This window comes from Haemaphysalis longicornis, unplaced genomic scaffold (genome assembly GCF_048455015.1).
Source record: "Haemaphysalis longicornis isolate Haplotype H1 unplaced genomic scaffold, Haemaphysalis longicornis Haplotype H1 scaffold_9, whole genome shotgun sequence".
In the NCBI taxonomy this organism is placed as follows: Eukaryota; Metazoa; Arthropoda; class Arachnida; order Ixodida; family Ixodidae; genus Haemaphysalis; species Haemaphysalis longicornis.
Window position 1 is genome coordinate 114,862,900 of NW_027526460.1, and position 25,503 is coordinate 114,888,402.

At 50.7% G+C, this 25,503-nt stretch overlaps 1 long non-coding RNA gene across 1 annotated transcript in view; it reads left to right on the top strand.

Annotated features, from left to right (window-relative positions):
• The window catches only part of LOC144152672 (uncharacterized), a 147,404-nt gene that overhangs the window by 114,935 nt on the left and 6,966 nt on the right, over positions 1 to 25,503 (top strand). The window contains exon 6 of the long non-coding RNA XR_013319208.1: positions 14,351 to 14,547. This is a non-coding gene — a long non-coding RNA (uncharacterized LOC144152672). The remainder of the gene's footprint in view (positions 1 to 14,350; positions 14,548 to 25,503) is intronic.

The following is a 25,503-nucleotide window of genomic DNA, read 5'->3' on the forward strand; positions in this document are numbered from 1 at the left end:
CCGTTTGCCTCCAGGTATGTGTCGCTGCCTTCCCGCGTCGTGTGCAATTTGCCCAGCTCATTATGGACCAGCCGACGGGCGTGCACAACGTGGCAGCGGGAACGTCCCGAAGAGCCGATGATTTGGCGCACGTGCTATTATGGAAGAGTTCGTCTTGCTACTTGAAGGGCACATTGGTAACGTGACTTTTTTAAGGGGCATGCAAGTTGAGATAGTGGTATCACAGACTGGCGGCAACCTGCAAAATGAAGCAGAAGACACTGTAGCGCCTGCGCATCATGCCGCTGCCAGACCCCCTGAAGCGGAGCGTCGGCGACGATCCTTTTACGTCCGTTTACCTCCAGGTATGTGTCGCTGCCGTCCCGCGTCGTGTGCAATTTGGCCAGCTCATTATGGACCAGCCGACGGGCGTGCACAACGTGGCAGGGGGAACGTCCCAAAGAGCCGATGATTTGGCGCACGTGCTATTATGGAAGAGTTCGTCTTGCTACTTGAAGGGCACATTGGTAACGTGGCTTTTTGAAGGGGCATGCAAGTTGAGATAGTGGTATCACAGACTGGTGGCAATCTGCAAAATGAAGCAGAAGACACTGTAGCGCCTGCGCATCATGCCGCTGCCAGACCCCCTGAAGGGGAGCGTCGGCGACGATCCTTTTACATCCGTTTGCCTCCAGGTATGTGTCGCTGCCGTCCCGCGTCGTGTGCAATGTGGCCAGCTCATTGTGGACCAGCCGACAGGCGTGCACAACGTGGCAGCGGGAACGTCCCGGAGAGCCGATGATTTGGCGCACGTGCTATTATGGAAGAGTTTGCCTTGCTACTTGAAGGGCACATTGGTAACGTGGCTTTTTGAAGGGGCATGCAAGTTGAGATAGTGGTATCACAGACTGGCGGCAACCTGCAAAATGAAGCAGAAGACACTGTAGCGCCTGCGCATCATGCCGCTGCCAGACCCCCTAAAGCGGAGCGTCGGCGACGATCCTTTTACATCCGTTTGCCTCCAGGTATGTGTCGCTGCCGTCCCGCGTCGTGTGCAATTTGGCCAGCTCATTAAGGACCAGCCGACGGGCGTGCACAACGTGGCAGCGGGAACGTCCCGAAGAGCCGATGATTTGGCGCACGTGCTATTATGGAAGAGTTCATCTTGCTACTTGAAGGGCACATTTGTAACGTGGCTTTTTGAAGGGGCATGCAAGTTGAGATAGTGGTATCACAGACTGGTGGCAATCTGCAAAATGAAGCAGAAGACACTGTAGCGCCTGCGCATCATGCCGCTGCCAGACCCCCTGAAGCGGAGCGTCGGCTACGATCCTTTTACATCCGTTTGCCTCCAGGTATGTGTCGCTGCCGTCCCGCGTCGTGTGCAATTTGGCCAGCTCATTATGGACCAGCCGACGGGCGTGCACAACGTGGCAGCGGGAACGTCCCGGAGAGCCGATGATTTGGCGCACGTGCTATTATAGAAGAGTTCGTCTTGCTACTTGAAGGGCACATTGGTAATGTGGCTTTTTGAAGGGGCATGCAAGTTGAGATAGTGGTATCGCAGACTGGCGGCAACCTGCAAAATGAAGCAGAAGACACTGTAGCGCCTGCGCATCATGCCGCTGCCAGACCCCCTGAAGCGGAGCGTCGGCGACGATCCTTTTACATCCGTTTGCCTCCAGGTATGTGTCGCTGCCGTCCCGCGTCGTGTGCAATTTGGCCAGCTCATTATGGACCAGCCGACGGGCGTGCACAACGTGGCAGCGGGAACGTCCCGGAGAGCCGTTGATTTGGCGCACGTGCTATTATGGAAGAGTTCGTCTTGCTACTTGAAGGGCACATTGGTAACGTGGCTTTTTGAAGGGGCATGCAAGTTGAGATAGTGGTATCACAGACTGGCGGCAACCTGCAAAATGAAGCAGAAGACACTGTAGCGCCTGCGCATCCTGCCGCTGCCAGACCCCCTGAAGCGGAGCGTCGGCGACGATCCTTTTACATCCGTTTGCCTCCAGGTATGTGTCGCTGCCTTCCCGCGTCGTGTGCAATTTGCCCAGCTCATTATGGACCAGCCGACGGGCGTGCACAACGTGGCAGCGGGAACGTCCCGAAGAGCCGATGATTTGGCGCACGTGCTATTATGGAAGAGTTCGTCTTGCTACTTGAAGGGCACATTGGTAACGTGACTTTTTTAAGGGGCATGCAAGTTGAGATAGTGGTATCACAGACTGGCGGCAACCTGCAAAATGAAGCAGAAGACACTGTAGCGCCTGCGCATCATGCCGCTGCCAGACCCCCTGAAGCGGAGCGTCGGCGACGATCCTTTTACGTCCGTTTACCTCCAGGTATGTGTCGCTGCCGTCCCGCGTCGTGTGCAATTTGGCCAGCTCATTATGGACCAGCCGACGGGCGTGCACAACGTGGCAGGGGGAACGTCCCAAAGAGCCGATGATTTGGTGCACGTGCTATTATGGAAGAGTTCGTCTTGCTACTTGAAGGGCACATTGGTAACGTGGCTTTTTGAAGGGGCATGCAAGTTGAGATAGTGGTATCACAGACTGGTGGCAATCTGCAAAATGAAGCAGAAGACACTGTAGCGCCTGCGCATCATGCCGCTGCCAGACCCCCTGAAGGGGAGCGTCTGCGACGATCCTTTTACATCCGTTTGCCTCCAGGTATGTGTCGCTGCCGTCCCGCGTCGTGTGCAATGTGGCCAGCTCATTATGGACCAGCCGACAGGCGTGCACAACGTGGCAGCGGGAACGTCCCGGAGAGCCGATGATTTGGCGCACGTGCTATTATGGAAGAGTTTGTCTTGCTACTTGAAGGGCACATTGGTAACGTGGCTTTTTGAAGGGGCATGCAAGTTGAGATAGTGGTATCACAGACTGGCGGCAACCTGCAAAATGAAGCAGAAGACACTGTAGCGCCTGCGCATCATGCCGCTGCCAGACCCCCTGAAGCGGAGCGTCGGCGACGATCCTTTTACATCCGTTTGCCTCCAGGTATGTGTCGCTGCCGTCCCGCGTCGTGTGCAATTTGGCCAGCTCATTATGGACCAGCCGACGGGCGTGCACAACGTGGCAGCGGGAACGTCCCGAAGAGCCGATGATTTGGCGCACGTGCTATTATGGAAGAGTTCGTCTTGCTACTTGAAGGGCACATTTGTAACGTGGCTTTTTGAAGGGGCATGCAAGTTGAGATAGTGGTATCACAGACTGGTGGCAATCTGCAAAATGAAGCAGAAGACACTGTAGCGCCTGCGCATCATGCCGCTGCCAGACCCCCTGAAGCGGAGCGTCGGCTACGATCCTTTTACATCCGTTTGCCTCCAGGTATGTGTCGCTGCCGTCCCGCGTCGTGTGCAATTTGGCCAGCTCATTATGGACCAGCCGACGGGCGTGCACAACGTGGCAGCGGGAACGTCCCGGAGAGCCGATGATTTGGCGCACGTGCTATTATAGAAGAGTTCGTCTTGCTACTTGAAGGGCACATTGGTAATGTGGCTTTTTGAAGGGGCATGCAAGTTGAGATAGTGGTATCACAGACTGGCGGCAACCTGCAAAATGAAGCAGAAAACACTGTAGCGCCTGCGCATCATGCCGCTGCCAGACCCCCTGAAGCGGAGCGTCGGCGACGATCCTTTTACATCCGTTTGCCTCCAGGTATGTGTCGCTGCCGTCCCGCGTCGTGTGCAATTTGGCCAGCTCATTATGGACCAGCCGACGGGCGTGCACAACGTGGCAGCGGGAACGTCCCGGAGAGCCGATGATTTGGCGCACGTGCTATTATGGAAGAGTTCGTCTTGCTACTTGAAGGGCACATTGGTAACGTGGCTTTTTGAAGGGGCATGCAAGTTGAGATAGTGGTATCACAGACTGGCGGCAACCTGCAAAATGAAGCAGAAGACACTGTAGCGCCTGCGCATCCTGCCGCTGCCAGACCCCCTGAAGCGAAGCGTCGGCGACGATCCTTTTACATCCGTTTGCCTCCAGGTATGTGTCGCTGCCGTCCCGCGTCGTGTGCAATTTGGCCAGCTCATTATGGACCAGCTGACGGGCGTGCACAACGTGGCAGCGGGAACGTCCCGGACAGCCGATGATTTGGCGCACGTGCTATTATGGAAGAGTTTGTCTTGCTACTTGAAGGGCACATTGGTAACGTGGCTTTTTGAAGGGGCGTGCAAGTTGAGATAGTGGTATCACAGACTGGCGGCAACCTGCAAAATGAAGCAGAAGACACTGTAGCGCCTGCTCATCATGCCGCTGCCAGACCCCCTGAAGCGGAGCGTCGGCGACGATCCATTTACGTCCGTTTACCTCCAGGTATGTGTCGCTGCCGTCCCGCGTCGTGTGCAATTTGGCCAGCTCATTATGGACCAGCCGACGGGCGTGCACAACGTGGCAGGGGGAACGTCCCAAAGAGCCGATGATTTGGCGCACGTGCTATTATGGAAGAGTTCGTCTTGCTACTTGAAGGGCACATTGGTAACGTGGCTTTTTGAAGGGGCATGCAAGTGGAGATAGTGGTTTCCCAGACTGGCGGCAACCTGCAAAATGAAGCAGAAGACACTCTAGCGCCTGCGCATCATGCCGCTGCCAGACACCCTGAAGGGGAGCGTCGGCGACGATCCTTTTACATCCGTTTGCCTCCAGGTATGTGTCGCTGCCGTCCCGCGTCGTGTGCAATTTGCCCAGCTCGTTATGGACCAGCCGACGGGCGTGCACAACGTGGCAGCGGGAACGTCCCGAAGAGCCGATGATTTGGCGCACGTGCTATTATGGAAGAGTTCGTCTTGCTACTTGAAGGGCACATTGGTAACGTGGCTTTTTGAAGGGGCATGCAAGTTGAGATAGTGGTATCACAGACTGGCGGCAACCTGCAAAATGAAGCAGAAGACACTGTAGCGCCTGCGCATCATGCCGCTGCCAGACCCCCTGAAGCGGAGCGTCGGCGACGATCCATTTACGTCCGTTTACCTCCAGGTATGTGTCGCTGCCGTCCCGCGTCGTGTGCAATTTGGCCAGCTCATTATGGACCAGCCGACGGGCGTGCACAACGTGGCAGGGGGAACGTCCCAAAGAGCCGATGATTTGGCGCACGTGCTATTATGGAAGAGTTCGTCTTGCTACTTGAAGGGCACATTGGTAACGGGGCTTTTTGAAGGGGCATGCAAGTGGAGATAGTGGTTTCCCAGACTGGCGGCAACCTGCAAAATGAAGCAGAAGACACTCTAGCGCCTGCGCATCATGCCGCTGCCAGCCCCCCTGAAGCGGAACGTCGGCGACGATCCTTTTACATCCGTTTGCCTCCAGGTATGTGTCGCTGCCGTCCCGCGTCGTGTGCAATGTGGCCAGCTCATTATGGACCAGCCGACGGGCGTGCACAACGTGGCAGCGGGAACGTCCCGGAGAGCCGATGATTTGGCGCACGTGCTATTATGGAAGAGTTCGTCTTGCTACTTGAAGGGCACATTGGTAACGTGGCTTTTTGAAGGGGCATGCAAGTTGAGATAGTGGTATCACAGACTGGCGGCAACCTGCAAAATGAAGCAGAAGACACTGTAGCGCCTGCGCATCATGCCGCTGCCAGACCCCCTGAAGCGGAGCGTCGGCGACGATCCTTTTACATCCGTTTGCCTCCAGGTATGTGTCGCTGCCATCCCGCGTCGTGTGCAATTTGGCCAGCTCATTATGGACCAGCCGACGGGCGTGCACAACGTGGCAGCGGGAACGTCCCGGAGAGCCGATGATTTGGCGCACGTGCTATTATGGAAGAGTTCGTCTTACTACTTGAAGGGCACATTGGTAACGTGGCTTTTTGAAGGGGCATGCAAGTTGAGATAGTGGTATCACAGACTGGCGGCAATCTGCAAAATGAAGCAGGAGACACTGTAGCGCCTGCGCATCATGCCGCTGCCACAACCCCTGAAGCGGAGCGTCGGCGATGATCCTTTTATATCCGTTTGCCTCCAGGTATGTGTCGCTGCCGTCCCGCGTCGTGTGCAATTTGGCCAGCTCATTATGGACCAGCCGACGGGCGTGCACAACGTGGCAGGGGGAACGTCCCAAAGAGCCGATGATTTGGCGCACGTGCTATTATGGAAGAGTTCGTCTTGCTACTTGAAGGGCACATTGGTAACGTGGCTTTTTGAAGGGGCATGCAAGTGGAGATAGTGGTTTCCCAGACTGGCGGCAACCTGCAAAATGAAGCAGAAGACACTCTAGCGCCTGCGCATCATGCCGCTGCCAGCCCCCCTGAAGCGGAACGTCGGCGACGATCCTTTTACATCCGTTTGCCTCCAGGTATGTGTCGCTGCCGTCCCGCGTCGTGTGCAATGTGGCCAGCTCATTATGGACCAGCCGACGGGCGTGCACAACGTGGCAGCGGGAACGTCCCGGAGAGCCGATGATTTGGCGCACGTGCTATTATGGAAGAGTTCGTCTTGCTACTTGAAGGGCACATTGGTAACGTGGCTTTTTGAAGGGGCATGCAAGTTGAGATAGTGGTATCACAGACTGGCGGCAACCTGCAAAATGAAGCAGAAGACACTGTAGCGCCTGCGCATCATGCCGCTGCCAGACCCCCTGAAGCGGAGCGTCGGCGACGATCCTTTTACATCCGTTTGCCTCCAGGTATGTGTCGCTGCCATCCCGCGTCGTGTGCAATTTGGCCAGCTCATTATGGACCAGCCGACGGGCGTGCACAACGTGGCAGCGGGAACGTCCCGGAGAGCCGATGATTTGGCGCACGTGCTATTATGGAAGAGTTCGTCTTACTACTTGAAGGGCACATTGGTAACGTGGCTTTTTGAAGGGGCATGCAAGTTGAGATAGTGGTATCACAGACTGGCGGCAATCTGCAAAATGAAGCAGGAGACACTGTAGCGCCTGCGCATCATGCCGCTGCCACAACCCCTGAAGCGGAGCGTCGGCGATGATCCTTTTATATCCGTTTGCCTAAAGGTATGTGTCGCTGCCGTCCCGCGTCGTGTGCAATTTGGCCAGCTCATTATGGACCAGCCGACGGGCGTGCACAACGTGGCAGCGGGAACGTCCCGAAGAGCCGATGATTTGGCGCACGTGCTTTTATGGAAGAGTTCGTCTTGCTACTTGAAGGGCACTTTGGTAACGTGGCTTTTTGAAGGGGCATGCAAGTGGAGATAGTGGTTTCCCAGACTGGCGGCAATCTGCAAAATGAAGCAGAAGACACTGTAGTGCCTGCGCATCATGACGCTGCCAGACCCCCTGAAGAGGAGCGTCGGCGACGATCCTTTTATATCCGTTTGCCTCCAGGTATGTGTCGCTGCCGTCCCGCGTCGTGTGCAATTTGGCCAGCTCATTATGGACCAGCCGACGGGCGTGCACAACGTGGCAGCGGGAACGTCCCGAAGAGCCGATGATTTGGCGCACGTGCTTTTATGGAAGAGTTCGTCTTGCTACTTGAAGGGCACATTGGTAACGTGGCTTTTTGAAGGGGCGTGCAAGTAGAGATAGTGGTTTCCCAGACTGGCGGCAATCTGCAAAATGAAGCAGAAGACACTGTAGAGCCTGCGCATCATGCCGCTGCCAGACCCCCTGAAGCGGAGCGTCGGCGACGATCCTTTTATATCCGTTTGCTTAAAGGTATGTGTCGCTGCCGTCCCGCGTCGTGTGCAATTTGGCCAGCTCATTATGGACCAGCAGACGGGCTTGCACCACGTGGCAGCGGGCACCACCTGGAGAGCCGATGATTTGGCGCACGTGCTATTATGGAAGAGTTCGTCATGCTGCTTGAAGAGCGCATTGCAAACGTGGCTTTTGAAAGGGGCATGCGAGTGGAGATAGTGTTTCCCAGACTGGCGGCAATATGCAAAATGAAGCAGAAGACACTGCAGCGCCTGCACATCATGTCACTGCCAGACCCACAATTCCGTAATTACTTGTGATAATATTATAATGATAATTATAATTATAATAATCAAAACTTCATTATTATTATTTTCCCAAAATCCGATTTATGAGATAAATACTCTAGAAACAATATAATACGTATAAATTATACGTAAAAATGCAGTTTTTTTTGCGCCTGATGCCGTTTTTAAGGTATTCTTACTACCTGCAGATCATACCAATAGAAGCCTACCCCACACATAAGGGTGGGTTTGTTTTCTGTGGGAAATACTCTGAGCTTTTTATTTTCACTTGTCGAAGCATCATTAGAAAGGGGTTAAAACAAAATTTATTTACTTGTGGCCATTTTTTTCTGAAATGTTTTCCTTGGGCAGGAACGGCAACACCACCCCCTTTCCCCAAACTTAGAAAATCCCCTCCATACACAATCTTCGCCTTATCTCCCACACCTCCAGCTTTGGCAAGTTTCTTGAACACGTCCTGCGGAATTGTTTCAATGTACACCTTGAACACACACAAACGTAGCCCCCCCCCTCAAAAATGATTGGCTTTCCACCCAACCTATCCACTTAAGATACCCTTATACAGATTATGATTATTTCGACGAACACCTCCCGCAATGAGACAACAACACTATACTTTCATTGGATATCCAAAAGACCTTTGACAATGTCTCACATTCTGGCATCCTTCGTGCAGTTTCATTACAAAACCTACGCCTACGCTTCGGCCACTATATATTTTCTCACACAACGTACTACCACCATCCGTTTGGGCCGTGTTCAATGTTATGTTTCCCACATACCAGACCACGGAAAGCCACAAGAAGCGGTCCTCTCACCCACGCTCTTTACCCATGCTTAATCCCACTTGCGCACTCTCTACTGACCATACCTACACTACGCAGCACACTGTATGCAGATGACATTGCCCTGCGTGTCCACTCTGGTGCCGACGAACACATTAACACAACCCTTCAACACGCCCTCAGCCAAGGCCTACACCACATGGAACCTTTGGTGCTCCGTGCTATCCACAAAACTCTGCCCTCCTCACTTTTGCGCACACTAAAAACAAGCTTCCATAAACCCCGCCATTCAACTTTTTATGGACTCTTACCCAATACCCAACATACATCAACCCAGAGTCCTAGTGCTCAACCTCGCACACAAGAGATCACCTGCACCCATCCTACAGCACCTAAAAAAATACGTTACTGAAACCAAGCATCTCATTAGACAGATCACCACCTAACACAACGGCATCACGGAACAGGACCGCCTCGGTCTCGTAGACAGTGTTCTACGCAACCGTATCTTGTACCACCTACCCTACCTTAACCTTACATCCAGCCAACTCGGCTCCCTTGATGCGCTCTCCCGGAAGACGTGTACGCATACACTCCTGCTTTCACTTACTCGACTTACACTTACTCCACTTCGGTATACACGACACAATGCGCGAGCCCGTAGACAACCAGCACATCGCCCAACTCACACGCCTCACGTACTCCACTACAGGGCCCTACATTCTTAGCTCTATAAACTTACTTCCACCCACCATCCCAATCCCACCACTCCCCATTCCACGTAACACTCAACAGCATCCGAATCCGCACCATTCGTCACCACATGCACCCAAAGTTCCATGCATCCCGGCGACTCGCACGAGCCAAGGCGCACGCCAAAGTATATCAACCATTACCTTGCACACTGTACACTGATGCCAACCCCTACCCTCACAAACCTGCACACTGTGTAGCTGTTGTTGCCCAACACACGCCACCAAACGTCACGGAGGCTACCATCCTAACTACCCACACAACCATGGTGGGCCACAATGCCATTGCCAATGCCCTGAACCACGGCCTCACCCCGACTTCTTCCGATCTGGCTCTCATCAGGCCATCCTTAGTTTTGTTCACGGTAACATCTCTCGTGTGGCCTTGCGAATTCTCTTCAAAAATCTTCCACCCGACATGGTAACCCTGTCGTGGACACCAGCCTACACAGGCGTAGGCGCTAATAAAGTGGTGCTGGTACATGCTCGCAAACTCATTACCGGGTAGCCATTTTCACTATGCCTACGCGCGATGCCCCTGCAGGCAAGCCAACCACCCTCCTGCTATGCAGAGATGTTACCCTTCGCAACCGCCTTCTGCGCCGCCGATACCAACACCTTTCCCATGAGACCGGCCACATGCTGCACATCCTACAAATACCGACCTTCCCATACAGAACACAATTGATACCCTGTCATCCACAGCTCTTTTCTGCCCGTACTTGCACAGCCTGCAGGGCACTCAACACTCACTAGCATTCCCTAAGCGAATGCCCTGCAGAGCCTATTCTCCCGTTCTCATCCCTCAACCCTTACCAGATCTTGCTTACCCCCCTCCCCGGAGGAGTCTGGCCACGTCCAGAACACATCCTGGGCGCGGGAGGTCGCAGCGGCGCTCTGGGCATCCTCTATCGCCTGTAACCGATTCCCAAGGACGAAATAACGTCTTCCTTTCTTCCTTCAGGTGGACGAGTCCCCTTGCTATGTAGATACCCTTATCCAGGAGTAACCCCATGTTCTTTTCAGCTATTCGTCCCCAGCCATGCACTGCACCTTTCTTTAGGTTGACGAACACGCTAGTGCGAGCAGGAAGCGTGACACTGTCGTCAGCGATATGTAAAGCCGTGTCTCATTTATCTACCATGCTAACTTCTATGGCTCCTTTCGTGGGGAAGCTGACTCTGAATTTCTCCAGGTCGATAACCTCAGGGTTTTCTTATAAAAAATTCGTACCAAGAATTAAACTTTTTCAGCAGTCGGGTGGTTCAATGAAGATGCCGATGTATGTGAACCTGTTGATCATAATCCGCGCCGTGTGCCTACCCGCCCGAGTGAACAAATGACCTCCGGTGGTACGAATGTTGGAGCCAGTTCATGGAGTCAGCAACTTCTTAAGCTCCATGACCAACATGTGGCTCATAACGGAATGGTGCGGACCAGTGTCAGGCAACTCAACCATCTCGCAGCCGTCGATGTGCACAAACACGTCGTATGTCCATGTTCAGTAGTACAGCCCCCTGTATGCGGTATTGTCTGGCCACTCGAATGTCACAGATGTCGTCGTTGTCGCAATGGAGGATCGTGACACATGTCGACGCCAGGGGCCTCACCTGCCAGGGTCGGTGACTTCGGTTTTCCCGCTTTTCAGTGCTAGGCGATAGACGGCCGGTGGGATTCGAGGCAAAGCGTGCGTCAGGGATCGGCGCTGCATAGGGGTAGGTGAATGGGGCTCTGAGCATCGTGGCGGGAAGGTGTCATGGCGTTCGGCGAGGCAGTTTTCTATCTCCGGGGGGGGTGCTCACCATTCCTCGGACGTGGCGCATTCGGTGCGAATACTCACAACTGGAGACGAGGGTAGGCACATGCGCGGAAGACATGCCCTTCTTCTCCGCAGTGGAAACAAAGTGGCCTGTTATCGGGAGAACGCCTGAGATCATTTTTGCGCGGGGGTATTTCCGCCGAATATGGCACGTTTCTACAAGGCCTCGGGTTGAATAGCAGCTTCGGCTCAATGCTGGCGACGGTGAGAGTTAAGAAGCAATGGGAATTCCGTACGTCGATTGCGTACAAACACTGCGTATTTTCAGGCTGAGGTTCATCCGTTGGCTAGCAAATCCGAAAAGCTTGCTTCACTTCTTTTCTCGTGGTCTCCACGATTTGCACAATGTAAATAAAGTTGCGTTAAAACGAACTGTTTAGTGGCACGTTCACATGTACTGATATAGTGGAGGCACGTTGAAACTGAAAATAATAAAACTAGAGCTCTAAAAAGCACAACAAAGGCAAAAATACAGACAGAGTCACCATGACATGCATGCCGCCTTCAGAAGATTAGTCCCCACCAAGAAATACGAATTCCTTGCCCAACAATGGTAATGAAGCAACACTCATGGATATATCACTCGCGCACACAATTTCACTTGCCTCTATTATTTCCCATTTGAGCCAGTCACGGCACCTCGTAAGCACCTCTGTTTTCTTAAAAAACGGAAAACAATTGCAATGCCGGTAATAAAGGTCAAGATTCTCATAGATCGACTTACTAATATTATTTTTGACCTCACTAAGTTTATCGTGGATACATCGATTAGACGGGCAGATGTATAAATTATAGACTTCGTTAAATGAGCAGGCCGGCCTGTTTATTCAACACTCCGTCAGTCACAGATAATAAGCTTTGAAGCTGCTCTTTACACGATGTTCAGTTCACCAGAAGCTCTGCCAGGCTGCTCAGAATTGTTTAAGGAGCGCCGTTCTTATGAGTCATCCTGTTAGCACCGTATCCGTGAAGCACTTTCTCGTCTGCTTTAAAGCAAGCCTACCTGTCTTGTCGTGAAGGTTTTGCCCCGCCGCCGTGCGAAGCTCGCGTTTAGCGATGGAAACCCCTCGGGTTATCAATTATTCATCGTCCCCTTCACAAAAAAGAGGAGGCAAGGTAACTCTCGACCCCGGATTTTACTTTTAACATGAACACCGCAGGTCTTCGTCCAACAGGCTCTGGCCAACGAAAATAATGTTAAACAAAATTTCACTTCGCCTCGTATTTCTAAAGTGATACGCTGCCCACATAATTTCTTCCGTCGGAAATACATTCGCCGAGTAACTGTTTAGTTTCTTTGCATGCGGTATCCAGGGGAATGATTGAACCAGTACTGATGTTGTGGTACCCGAGTGACGGGTTTTCTGCGCCACCGCGGCGCAGCATATAATGTTGTCACTTTAGGCGATTTAGCTGCATGACAACAATGAGAGGACCGAACACCTCGTCGTTCCTTAGACTAAAGAAGTGTCATGTCAGTTTTTGACTGGCGCAACATTCACAGTTCCGATCTATGTAGCAGCAGTATAAAAAGGAACAAGAGCAGACATTCATAGGAGAACAGGCTTAGGCATAGCTTAAAATCCCGGGCCATCTTCACTTACATGTTACTTGCGGAGGGGCAAATCATGCGTGTATAAGGTTATTCTTGGCGCACAACGCCTCTGCTCTTCTACCATGGCACGGAGGGCGGAAGAAAAGAAGATAAGAGAGCTCCTCGCAAGCAATGGATACCTCAGCCAAGTCCTAAGCGCTAAGCAACGCAGGTCGGCAAACCCGCCCACATCACCGAGGAAGAAGCGGAAGCGTGCCGCCATTCCTTACGCTGTCGGTGTAAGCAAAATTCTTTCACTAATCTTCGATGACTATGACGTCCAGGTTTGCCTCGTGCCTAGGAGTAAGCTCGGACGGCAACTTGTACATGCCAAAGATGCGCTAGAACGCGAAAGATACCCCGGAGTGGTCTATAAGATTCCTTGCCAGACTTGCGACGCAGCCTACATTGGTGAAAATGGAAATATCAAGAGGCGAATAAAGGAGCACAAACACGACGTTGCTAACGGCAACACCCAGCTAAACACCTTGGTAGAACACCAAAACGTAACCGGTCATGTCTTCGCCTGGGATTTTGCCAGAATCACTGCCACGGAGAAAATATTATCAACCCGCCTACTCCCAGAATCCTTCCTCATCCAATCAACCCCGCACGCTCTTAATCGGACTCGTGGGCCCATGCCTGCAACATACGCATGCGCTTTGCACCGCTCCACGCATGTATAAATACGGCCGAGCCGCTTTTCGCTTCATATGTGAACAAGTGAACCGTACGGGCCCGGAAACGTCATTTGTTTTTTACCTATTGTTTTTACCATTTTGGCGAGTGTAGGTTTAGTACCGACAATGTATTCTTGGCGCTTTGGGGTTTTTCCGATGGAAATGAAACCGTTTGGTGGTTGAGGTATACAGCTTTGCTGAAAAATCGTCTTTTCTTTGAAGCACGAAGATCTCTAACGCGACGCGTAGACGACTGTGCCGGTGTTTTTTACTACGTGTTATGTTCCAGCGCGAGGTGTAAGCTAGTTTCCCAGTGTTTTAGTACCGTGACTACATGAGACGACGATAACGACGACGACAACGCACGACAAGAGACGCCAACAGCCCCAGCCGTTAAGGGGCTACGGCCCAAACAGGCGTCGCTTATTTTGTCCGGGCGTTTTTTATGGTGCTTGCGCGAATGCTGTAACTATTTTCGTGGCAGAAAGTGGTGCCTACAACACCAGTTGACCAGTCTACCAGGTTGTGGCTCTTTTAATTTGATGATCGGGAGCTCGAGAAGCTCGCCTGCACATCGCTGTCTAGCCCTTGCGATTGCACTGACTGATCTCCTTTGTTCCTGAAAGAACTTCTAGTTGTAAACAACTCTCTTGTAAAAAGGAATGCCACAAAATCACCACAAAACAAACTTCTTTTATGAGGTAACACCCAAATGTATCAGACAATATTGTTGTCTGTTTCATTTAGCAGAAATTAATCAAGTAATGGTGAAGTTGTCATTACTAATGCAAATAATTGTTTTTCTGTACCTTCCTGCCTTCTTCAGCTGCTCCTAAACAACCAGACACACTAAAGCCTGTCATCGAATATCTGAAGTCCCATGGCCTCGGAAAGTGGCCAATTACTGACGGACGTGCAGTCAACAAAACCTGGAAAGAAATTCTTCTCAAGACAGGGATGAGTTCTGTTTTGACCTTATTCGTTGGAAAGGATGTTAAAACACTCTCTTCTCACATTATACAGGTGAATAGCCTTCTTATGCACATAAATGACTTGAAACCCTATTAACTAGTTTATTACTGCCAAAATGCAGTCTAGTAATTTTTACTTCTTAGTTACAGACGCGAACACTAAAACAAACGTGCGTGATGATTGCATGCATATTTATGCCAAAGCTGTAGATGAAGAATAAAAACATGGGAGTTGAATGTGTTATAATATAGTTGCAGGTATAACTCGGTGGGGTTGCAATAGTAACGTGTTCTATTTCTAACTTTCTGTGTCTCAGGTGCCATTCTTACGAACTCGAACTCATTCCTGCAACATTTTTATCACCATTACCTCTTACGGACCATTTGCTGAAAGGCAGTTCTAAAAGGGCAATTAGAAGTAGGGCAAACGGTAACCGGCACTAAGTCGCGTATGGTAATTCGGACTACACGACTTTTTGTCGCTAGGGCAAATAGTCGTTCCGAAAGGAAGGTTCTCTTTAACATTTCAAGCGTTACAACTCGCCAAAATTGGGAAAATCTGTTGAGGCATGGAACAGGTACGTATCAAAAATAAAATTCAGAAGTGTCCCAAGAAAACTTCATATCACTGTTAAGTTGACCGTGCACGGGAGGTTGCTTGTGCTGTGAAAATCACATCGCTTGACAACAATAGTTGGACGCTTTCGTGAACGTCCAGCTCTAGAACGGACACTTAATGCGTACAACCTAATGCTCTGCAGCGAAACGACATAAAGAACATTTTATGTATTTTTTTCGACATATGCAGGAAAAAGGCATATTGCCGCGAACCATGTACGGGTTTGTTTATTTATTGTTTGTTTTTAATGCCCGGCCGCGCCCGGCTCTGTTATCTGTGTCCCATGCGAAGCGCGTGTTCCATTCTTTATTTTTATGCCGCACGGGCTATCTCATTCAGATAAGCAGTGCTTTGCCCTAACGCCGCTAGCCCAGAATAATCTTCTGTGATCTACAATGTTCTGGATGCGAATCGACGGTTCAAGAAACTCTCGCGCCGAAAGATAAAAGCCTGCACAGCAGACGCCGCGGCATTCGATTCTGCGACGTTCGCCGACGCACGTCACTTTGTAGACCGCTGTTTCGCCGCATCTGTATTCTTTTGAGTTGTTAGGGGAGCACAAGTTCGCTCCAATAAACTTGTTTCTTTTCCAAAACAACTGCGTCATCCCTGGCTTCGCGACAATATGAAGAGTTACCGAACCAAATAGAAATCTTGTCGTGAAATAACACCGCTGTAGTTATCCTATAAAAATTACTGAAACATAATAATGCCTATCATTCTTTGCCGAGTACCTTCCAGTGAAGATGGTCTAACGACCTGCATTCGTACAAAAACAGAATTGGAGGAAGCAACACAAATATTTCTTATAGTGGTTTAAATACAATTGGTGGAAAACAATTTTTAAAACCAAGAAATAAGAGAACAATAAAAATATGTTTTCGCAAATGGCCTGAAGAAATAAAAATTATCTCCTCCAAAAATTCCAGACTTAACGGGAAATGCCCGCAAAAGACATTTAGAAATACCAATAAATATAGCGAAACAGAGAAAACCATTTACGTCCTGCATTTCCACGAGCAAATTCGTAACTTGCTGAACTAACACTTTAATTGTAATGATATCCTATATGGAGATATTTGGTGGAAAAGAATTGCAAAAAAACGAACATAAAAAATATGAAAATTACAAAATTACGAAGCTGTCCGACGAAATCAAAATTAGGCACTGGGGGGCGGTGTCATACATACATACTCCCTTTTGGTGCCAGCCTCGATTACTATTTTGACCGGTAATTTCTGGTCAGCGCGGTAAAACCTATACCCCCACGGTCGCTACATCCCGCTGATCACCTAGACAGCACCCACAAAAGGACCTGAGCTCCAACTGGTCAGCAATCACCCTTTGGAAATCCTACCATGCCTCTGCATTCGCTACTCCTATCACTCCTAGCGCGCAAGCTCCACCTGCGTCGCATTCTGGGCCGGGGCACTCATTCGGCCGCTGCGCCGACGGCACCATGCATGCAGTCTCCTTCAAGCGCTATGACATCAGCCTCAGCGCACCAGCATTTGACAACCCTGAGTGGGCGGTCGTTGCAACGCGATGACCCCTGGAGACAAGAACTGCGCACGAGACAATCCCTGAGGAACCCAAACCCTCCGAGTACGCCTCAAGAAAGCCCTGAATGCATTATTGAGCCGGCCGCTTCCCGTGCGCCACCTGCTTGCCACCTGCTCGCCCACTGCGTGCGACCGACTACACGATTATTATTAACCCGCGCTCGGGCAGTGGGGTCGCAGCTTAGACAGCTAACCAAATAATCAACAGAATACAAGCCACCAGCAAAACACCAGCCGTACAGTCTTACTCTCGAGTTCCTGTACCACCCCAAGCACAAACCGACCTCATTGCTTTAAGCACCCCCGAACAGGCCTTTGTTGGCGTTCTACGTTTTCTGATCGCTATCCAATCCGGCTCTAATATATACGAAGTTACATCCTACATGAAGCCCCTCCAGGTAGTACCCGGAGCATCATTCGCATGGCCATCTATACCGCTGGACCACCAATCGTGGACATCAGAATGCTCGGGAAGTCGCATGCATGAGTTGTTACTTTCCACATGCCTCACGTTCCATTCTATGTGAGAGCATACAGCGCTTCAACTCGCTGTCGCCCACATCGCAATACATATCAGCGCTGTGCCCAATCCGGCGAACTGGGACGCCGTCAAGACACCTGCCTCAACCCCACAGGAACATGTGCCACACCCCCAATCTCTCTTCCATTCGTGACTGTATGCCCCGCTCGCCATTGATATAGCCCTCATCCAATGCTCCAGCAGAGTCATCATCAACGACTTTCAAGCAGCCTGCCACAGTTTCCTGTCAGGCAGGGTGGCACCAACGACCCTACGGGTTCTTCAACAGTGCCGTCCATCTCAACGAGTGGCGGTCATTTGGACACCTGCCCATACCTCTGTAACGGGCAACAACTTCCCCCGTTAAAAGGGTCTCGAAATGGCCCACCGAGCCCCCCCCCCCGGTCACCGTAGATTCTACGCCACCTCTCACCTATCAAGACATTACTCAATTTTACCCTACCACCAGGCAAAAGCTCCAATGCCCTCTCCCATTCCTTCGCAATACTCAGGAAATAACACTCCGACAATAACAAGCAGGCACTCACGTACACCCGGTTTGAATGAATTTATTGTGTACCACACGGAACACCCCTCTATTGAATTTTGTCCACAGCTAGGTACCCTCCAGCATATAATTTTAGAATGCGCTCACAACCAACACCGACTAGATTTTAAGGCCGTAGGGCTCCCACAGTGACGTCAAGGGAGGGGGGCCCAGCTGCGCCGGCGAACGCAGCGAAAAACTAGTGTTTCGTGCACGTTTTCGGAAAGACAACGCTCGCGCGTCCGCATATACTGCGATTTTTCACCTTGTAAGGTTAGACCCAATAAACGATGTGCCAAAAAAAGCTGATTTAGTATCCTAGCATTGTTTCGCGCGGTAACAAGCTATTGCGTAGGGCTTGTTAATGTTTTGATGTCCCTGCTTCACCGCCGCATCATTCGAGGGAAACAAACGAGGGATTTCAACAACCTGCATATCAAAGACGATTTATTCAGGGGAAAAAAAACCACACCCCTTCTACTCCTTACTCAGTCTCTCAAGCTTCTTTTTTTCGACTTCACACTCGCGTCACGAATCTTATCATTCATTCTAGAGCATAAGTTCTTCAGAAAATCGTTCATACTGCACCAAAAAATGTGGTTAAGGAGAACTACTGTCGTATGTCCAGCATCACAGCCATCAAAATCAAATGGGTCATCATCTGTGAGTAGATCCACAGTAAGATCTGTCACCAGGTGATGTTGATTGGGAATCGTTAGGAAGTCGTCTCGTTTTGACAATTCCTCAGTGACCGCGTAGCTGTGTGTAACGGCGTTGACAGCAAACATTGAGGGATGGACGAGTCCTACCCTGTAAAGCTCCTTCACAAGGTCGTAGTTCAGATCATCCACGCAGACAGTGATTTGTCTGGTTCACCCCAATCCTGTCTCATTTCTCAACAGCATCAAGGACCTTCATAATTTCTTTCTTTCCCGTAGCTACATCGGGGACCAAGATGCGACGTCCGATCTTCCTAGGTGCGGCCTTCAAATAATGAAACACTATGCTGAAATCCGGCTTAATGGTGACAGAGTACTTTATGCTCGTGGCATCATCATCAACAATGTGCAGCAGGATGATGCGTTCATTCGCTTCTATTGCGTGCCAGAAAGTTGATGAATTGCACCTCGCGTAGTCTGCCAGATCTTTGATGGACTGAATCCTGTCGTCTTCGACTGTGTGTTGGAATTGCTCGGCCGATTGCTGAAGAACATTCTGCAGTGCACTTGACTGAAGGCGCAATCGTTTGGCTACCGGAGCTTCTCGGGCGCTGCACTATAAGGTCAGATATTTCGGTCAATCGGGGAATATTGACCGAACTGCCCCAGAGAGTAGGCGCGCAAACTCCAAGGGGCTAGTGACTGTTCGCTCACTCGAGTCATCCGTATACGACGCTTCAAGTGTGATGTCTTCCGGGTGGCTCACAGAATTTAGGAAAAACATAGCCTTCGCGTATGTAACTAAACACGTTTTGTGGCTAGTACTTTAGACCTCTGCTTTAAATTGTAACCCTTAGCAGTACTGCTGAGCTTGGACGTAGCATATATATATCAAAAATTGTTAATGGCTATCTCGCTCATCTCGCGCTCAAAAAAACCATAAAAAACTGCGAAGAACCACTCACCCTCGTGTTCTCGGTCCGAAAGAAGTTTTCCCGAGGTACAGCTCTATTTATTCCGCAACTCTTCATCCCTCAAAAATTGCAGTACCGTACTTTGGATCCCTTCTTGTAGTTCCCGTGACACCGAGGTACACAACGCTAGTTCGACATCACGCACTTACGTGTTCACGCACACACATTATAGAGAAATAAACACTCTATGCGCACATGCGCAACGAAGTCACGGTGTTGCACACGCGCTAATACACATAACCACGCTCAGCATGATGACTTCGTGGCTCAACAGGGGCCGGAAGAATGAAGGAATGACCATGGGGATGGGAACCTATGGCCCTGGTGCACTGCAGTTTCAAGTAAACACGTAGGGCTACCTGGACACACACCCACACTCCGACAGTCCTCTCGTTCTCCTCGGACATTAGCTCGCGGGTTTTCGTCTTTTTAAATTCAGAGCATTTCAGTAACTCACGATGTCACCCGCGTTGGCGTCCGTAGTCCGCACCACACCCCTCCCTACTATATAAAAAAACGAAATACTATCCGGCGCCAGGTTTCGATCCCTCGACCCTGCGGGCGAAACGCAATGTACATTGTGCTCTAACCACTGCGCCACAAAGCCAACACAGAATTGGAGGCTACGGACGTGCCTTATATCCTTGACTCATTCAAATTACTGCTGACGAGCGCTCTCTCGTCAGCAGTTGCCACAAGTGCAACAGCATTAGCGTAACGCAAACTACTTAACGTCGTGCGCCCCCGGAAATGCTCTGCATTTGATCGTGCCCCTCGCGAGGGGGATTTTTCAATGCGTCTTCCTACTGGCCAGTACACTCGTCGCCATCTGTCGGATGTTGTGCGAACCCTTTGCGGCTAATGGCGCGGGATTTGAAACGACATTTGCATATGATCAAACTGAAAGGCTCTCAAAGAAAAATTTTTTATTTTTATCTTTCATTAGGCCCGCACCACGTGTTTTCAGTAGAAGCCTTTGCGAAATGAGTGTGCCCGCGTCCAGCCGAAAGTGTGATGAATCGCTTTCCTGTCGCCTTTGCGAACCATTTTCTGTTTATTAAATTACCGCCGTTTCGCTGTTCGCCTCACATTGCAACAGAATAACGGTCATTCGTACTTTCTTTTTTTTAACAACAGATTGTTTTTACATCACCGGCGTTGTCATGCCCTTGAAAACCTTTTTGTAGTTTTTTTAACTCAACTAGATACGTTGTTTTTTAGTAAAAAACAGTAGTTACCGAGACAAGTTGTGCGCGAGAGATCCCGAGAAAAGATAATTGCTTCCCTGAAACGGTCGCCCAGCTGGCCTCGGCCACCCGATGACAGGGACGGCTGGGCGGCCGCTCTAATCCCGCTGGCCCCTTCCTTCTCAGACTGGCCTCCTATGAAGACGGCCCCCACCCCGTGACGTAGCTGCCGTCGAAACCACGTGACATACGGCCTCGTATCTAGTCCGTGTTGTCACAACCCACCCCTATCACCCCTCTCAACCCCTTTCTTTGCTGTACTGTGGGTGGCGCTGTTGACGAGCAGTCAACCGGAGGAGCAGACTCTCCTTTTAACACAGGCCAAGACGGCTAGGCCAACGCATGGATTCCCGGACTAAGGTTCGACTGTCATGTTTTAGCTCCTAAAATTGTTTTCTATCTCTCTCTCTACCCACACTACTAGCAGCAAAGAGTGCAAACTCAAATTGAACCCATAACCCCCACCTGTTTTCCGAAACGTCGTGACCCAAACCCTACCTACAACCCCTCCGTTCATGGAAGCTAGCTACCCAATACTGGCCCGCATTGACCCAACAAAGGTGAGCTGGTCAGCAATTGTTTGTCCTCCCCCTACTTCTGCGCCGCCAGAAAATACCGCCCCAGCTACCCCTCACACAACCAACACCAGCCCACTAGAACCCGAAACAGTAACCCTGCTTCGACAAGAAAATACTCCTCTCAAAATACAGCTCGCTCAACAAGCACACCAGATTAACGCATTGCAGATCCAAATCACTGGACTGAAACAACTCATTACGGCAAACAACACCACTTCAATGCAGAACTCACACCCCTCTACCCCCGCCACCACCCATAGTGATGCGCTCCTAAAGAGCCTGATGCCTCCACCTATCCCCCCACCTTATCGAAAGTGCAAGAACTGACAACATTCGCCACAGATAGCATCAAGACCTTCCTGACAGAAGCAGTCAGAACCATACACCCCCGCATAGACCACATAGAAGAACGCTTCGAAAACAACGAAGAACAGTAAGAACCGCTAGACACCCCCCGGGGCAAAAAACTGAAGAAATTCAAGCACATTCCCTGCCTCCTCAACCAGAACAAATGGAACTGCCTGATTGCGATGATGGACTCCTCGTTTTAATATTTACCCTGGCCAGACGTCTCCTCAACCAGAACAAGTGGAACTGCCTGATTACGACAATGAGGATTCTTCGTTTTAATATTTACCCTGGCCAGAAGGCCACCGCGGCTTGAAACACACTGCTTGATGCAAAGTAATTGTCGGTCGTATAGCAATAAACGCGCTCAACTTCTTCTTCTCGCTCATCAGAACAAACCGGACATAATCGCATTATAAGAAACCGGTACTTCCCATGTTACGCTCCGCAACTACCTGGCATATACGCTACACCCAAACTCCCGCACTGCAATTCTCCTCGGCATGATCTTTATTGCACAAATTGTAACCCTACCAAGAACAATAGACCACATGTTTACAGAAGTTCTTCCTGCTCACAAATCACAACCAAGCTTGTTCGTACTTTACATTTACAGTTCTACTAAGCATCTCCTTCCTGCCATCCGTAACCTACTGAAACGCGCCATTACCAGTGCGAAACACTGCGCGTTGATTACCTTAGGGTATTTTAATACCCTGCACATGGCCTGGTGCTACAGACGTAATACCATCAGCGCCACCAAACTGCACGAACCTATCTAGCAAATTAACTTTACACTTCAAAACCACCCTCAAGCGATTCTTCGAATAGGCAATAGCCTTTCCCGAGATACCAACTTACGCTCACCAAGAGTATCACGGGCGCTTATTGAGAATGTACGCCCCACACCCTCGCAGTAACCACTACGTCCTGGCATTCACCATCATCAATCACAAATGCACGCAACTACATTTTGGCACTTGCAAATTAACCAATGAGAAAAAGTTCCGCGATCATCAACAAGATGCACCAATCACAGACATAGAACCATGGAGCCGCAATCTAATTACCAGACGCGTCAAGTACACCACAGAAATCTCCCTCACTCATGAATACCCTGCATTAGGTACTCACCCCAACATCTATGGGATGCCCCCGCAGAACTACTGAAACGCTGTGGAAAAAAAAGTCGCCCGCCCGCATCTTCCCACGGGGGGAACTGAGTAAATGCGTCGCATAGGGGTGGTTGTATTGCGTGAAAGTTTCGTAATTGGGTAGTTTGTGGTTACCGTTTGGATGTGGGGACGGTTTGGAATGCTTAATTATTTCTTTCGTATTTATTATTCTTATTTAATGTTTCGTGATTTTCGGACACAGGAAGGACAGGTGAAGGTATTGTCATCATTATTTTCTTTTATTCCTTGGTGCTGTCGTTGTATTCGACGGAGAGAACGACTGCTTTATGGTCGCTAAAGTGGACTGTCAAGGGATTTTTGAGCAGCGGTCGTGCGTTGGAGTAACTGGTGAAGAGTACAGTGACGCTGCTGTTTCATTGTGTCGCACTACCTGTTGACGGTGCTGTTGCTTCCATCGCTTATACTTCATCTGGAGCCAAACGAAAGGCAACCAAAGACGCACTTGACTGAAGTTCAAACGCGCGCTCCGCCGCTTATATACACTGCGTGCGCTGTCGAGGGAGAGGATTATGGGGGAGAGACGCGCATGCGCGCACTTCCGTACACAAGCGCGCGACCTTTCCACACCCCCCACCACGCTGTTGTCACGCAGCTGTCACGCCGCTAGCACGCCGCTATCGCGTGTACACCTGCCGCTGTTGCAGCTGAGCGCGACGGAGCGCACGGGGTAACTACTCCGCATGCGTGCGCAGACGTGTTCCCCCCGCACCGCCGCAGCTGTTGTTGAGAGCGACGAGGCGCACGGGGCAGCTACGGCGCATGCGCGCGCAGATGCGCTCCTGCCGCACCGCCGCAGCTGTTGTTGAGAGCGACGAGGGTACGGGGGAGAGGCGCGCACCTGCGCCTCGACGTGACGTCATGAGCTGCGGACGCCTATAAACGGAGGAGTTGGCGAGCCTAAGAAATGCTCCGCATTTAAAATTGGCCCTAGCCCACGCTGTGAACGTGGTTGGAAAAGAAAGCTTTAAACGACAACCACAACAATTGCCCAAGTGACGACACCTAAATTCACACACGTGGCTCTAAAGAACGAAATCAGGGATTCTGCAGCCGTTACCTGGAAATCACCGGGGCGGCGTCCCAAACGCAGCAACAGTTTCGGCCACTGTCACGATAGCGCGGCGCATGCCGCTGCGCTGTAGCCCGGTGGTGAGTCGGAAGCGAAAGAAAACGGAGAGGAGCGCCTTTCGAAAGGTAAGACAGCAGACCCTACCTATCCTGACGTGATAGCTGGGGGCTACACCACCACGCGACACAAGTGCAGACAACGAAACATTTCGGCATGTTAGCTTAGTGTTTCCAATTTATACCGACTTAATTAGTTAGTTCAGTAAGTTTGAAATTCGCGAGAAAGCTGAGGGAACTTTTTTAATCGCTATTTATCAGAACCAGTTGTTCCTTTCGCCTGTTGTAATAGCTCTTAAAACGCAACCAACTTCGAAAACGGAGTCCCATTCGTGGCAAGCAGAACGCAAAAGGTAGCCTTTCTCTACTGGCCAAATGTCGGTATATGGTTCCTACATTTTGTTTCCCCGCCCTGCAAACCAATCCTTAACGTATCATTGCCGAACGACCACTTAATTCCGTCGGGTCCGGATTACCCAGGACATGTCGAAGACGTTAATCTAGCCGTGCGAAAGAAGCGCGCAGTTGACGCGAAGCTGCTCTTAAACAGGCCCTCACAACCTCCTCTGAAGCAGAAGACAAAGCTGGTGTAATGCGTTCCTCTGTCGGGCCCACCTGGCTGAGGCTCCAAAGCGCGGAAAACACTGGGTACGCCGGGGAACGCCGCGCCATCTTCAGTGTCCTCCGGCAGTGAAACCTTTCGCTCCCTCTCCCCCTCCGCGCCGCCTCCGCCGCGTTGGGAGTTCGTTGTCCGGCCCGCCACGAAAGAACCATTGGCTGGTTGAGCTACAAAGCTTTGGTTTAAAACATCGTACTAATCTAAAACTCAACGCATCGCACGCATAACAAAGGAAGCAGCCGTGTACGCCACACACCTAATCAGAATGAATTGGTCGCAATTCTGTGATAAGTTGCAAGGTACGCTTGTTACCCGTAAAATATGGAATGTACTCGGCACGCCGATGGCATCACGGGAAACAACGCAAACTACAACTCATCAACTTGGTCATTTTATCTATAACTACCTGGGTTCGGAACAAGAGGTACTCAACGACCTCATACAACGCTATGCAAGCTCCCACTCCCGCCCCCCTTATCCTCTTTCCCTTCACACAGAACCACCTAACATGAATTGGACGCCCCCTGCACGATTTCCGAAATCGAAGCCGTCCTTCACAAACTCATGCGCAATACGTCACCTGGCAAAGACAAGATACCGCACAAACTCCTCAGAAACGTGGACCACGCCAGCCTTGATCACCTGCTCGGCTATCTCAATGCGCAATGGGCACAAGGCAGAATCCCCCACAGTGGAAACGCGCAGACGTTACCCTTATACCTAAGCCCAATAAGCCTCTCAAGTTCAAGAATCTCCGGCCCATCGCCCTGACCTCCTGCCTGGGAACCGCATCTCCGCAGACCTAGAAGATAACAACCACTTCTCTTACATCATCTTTGGATTCATCCCGACCTCACAACGGAGGACGTTCTCTTATACCTAAAAGAAGACCTTCCATACCACCTTACTTCCTGCAATCGCTATGCAATCCTGGCATTTGATATTACAGGTGCATTTGACAATGTGTCCAACGAAGCCATACTCGGCGGGCTAAATTCGCCATACTGCGGACAT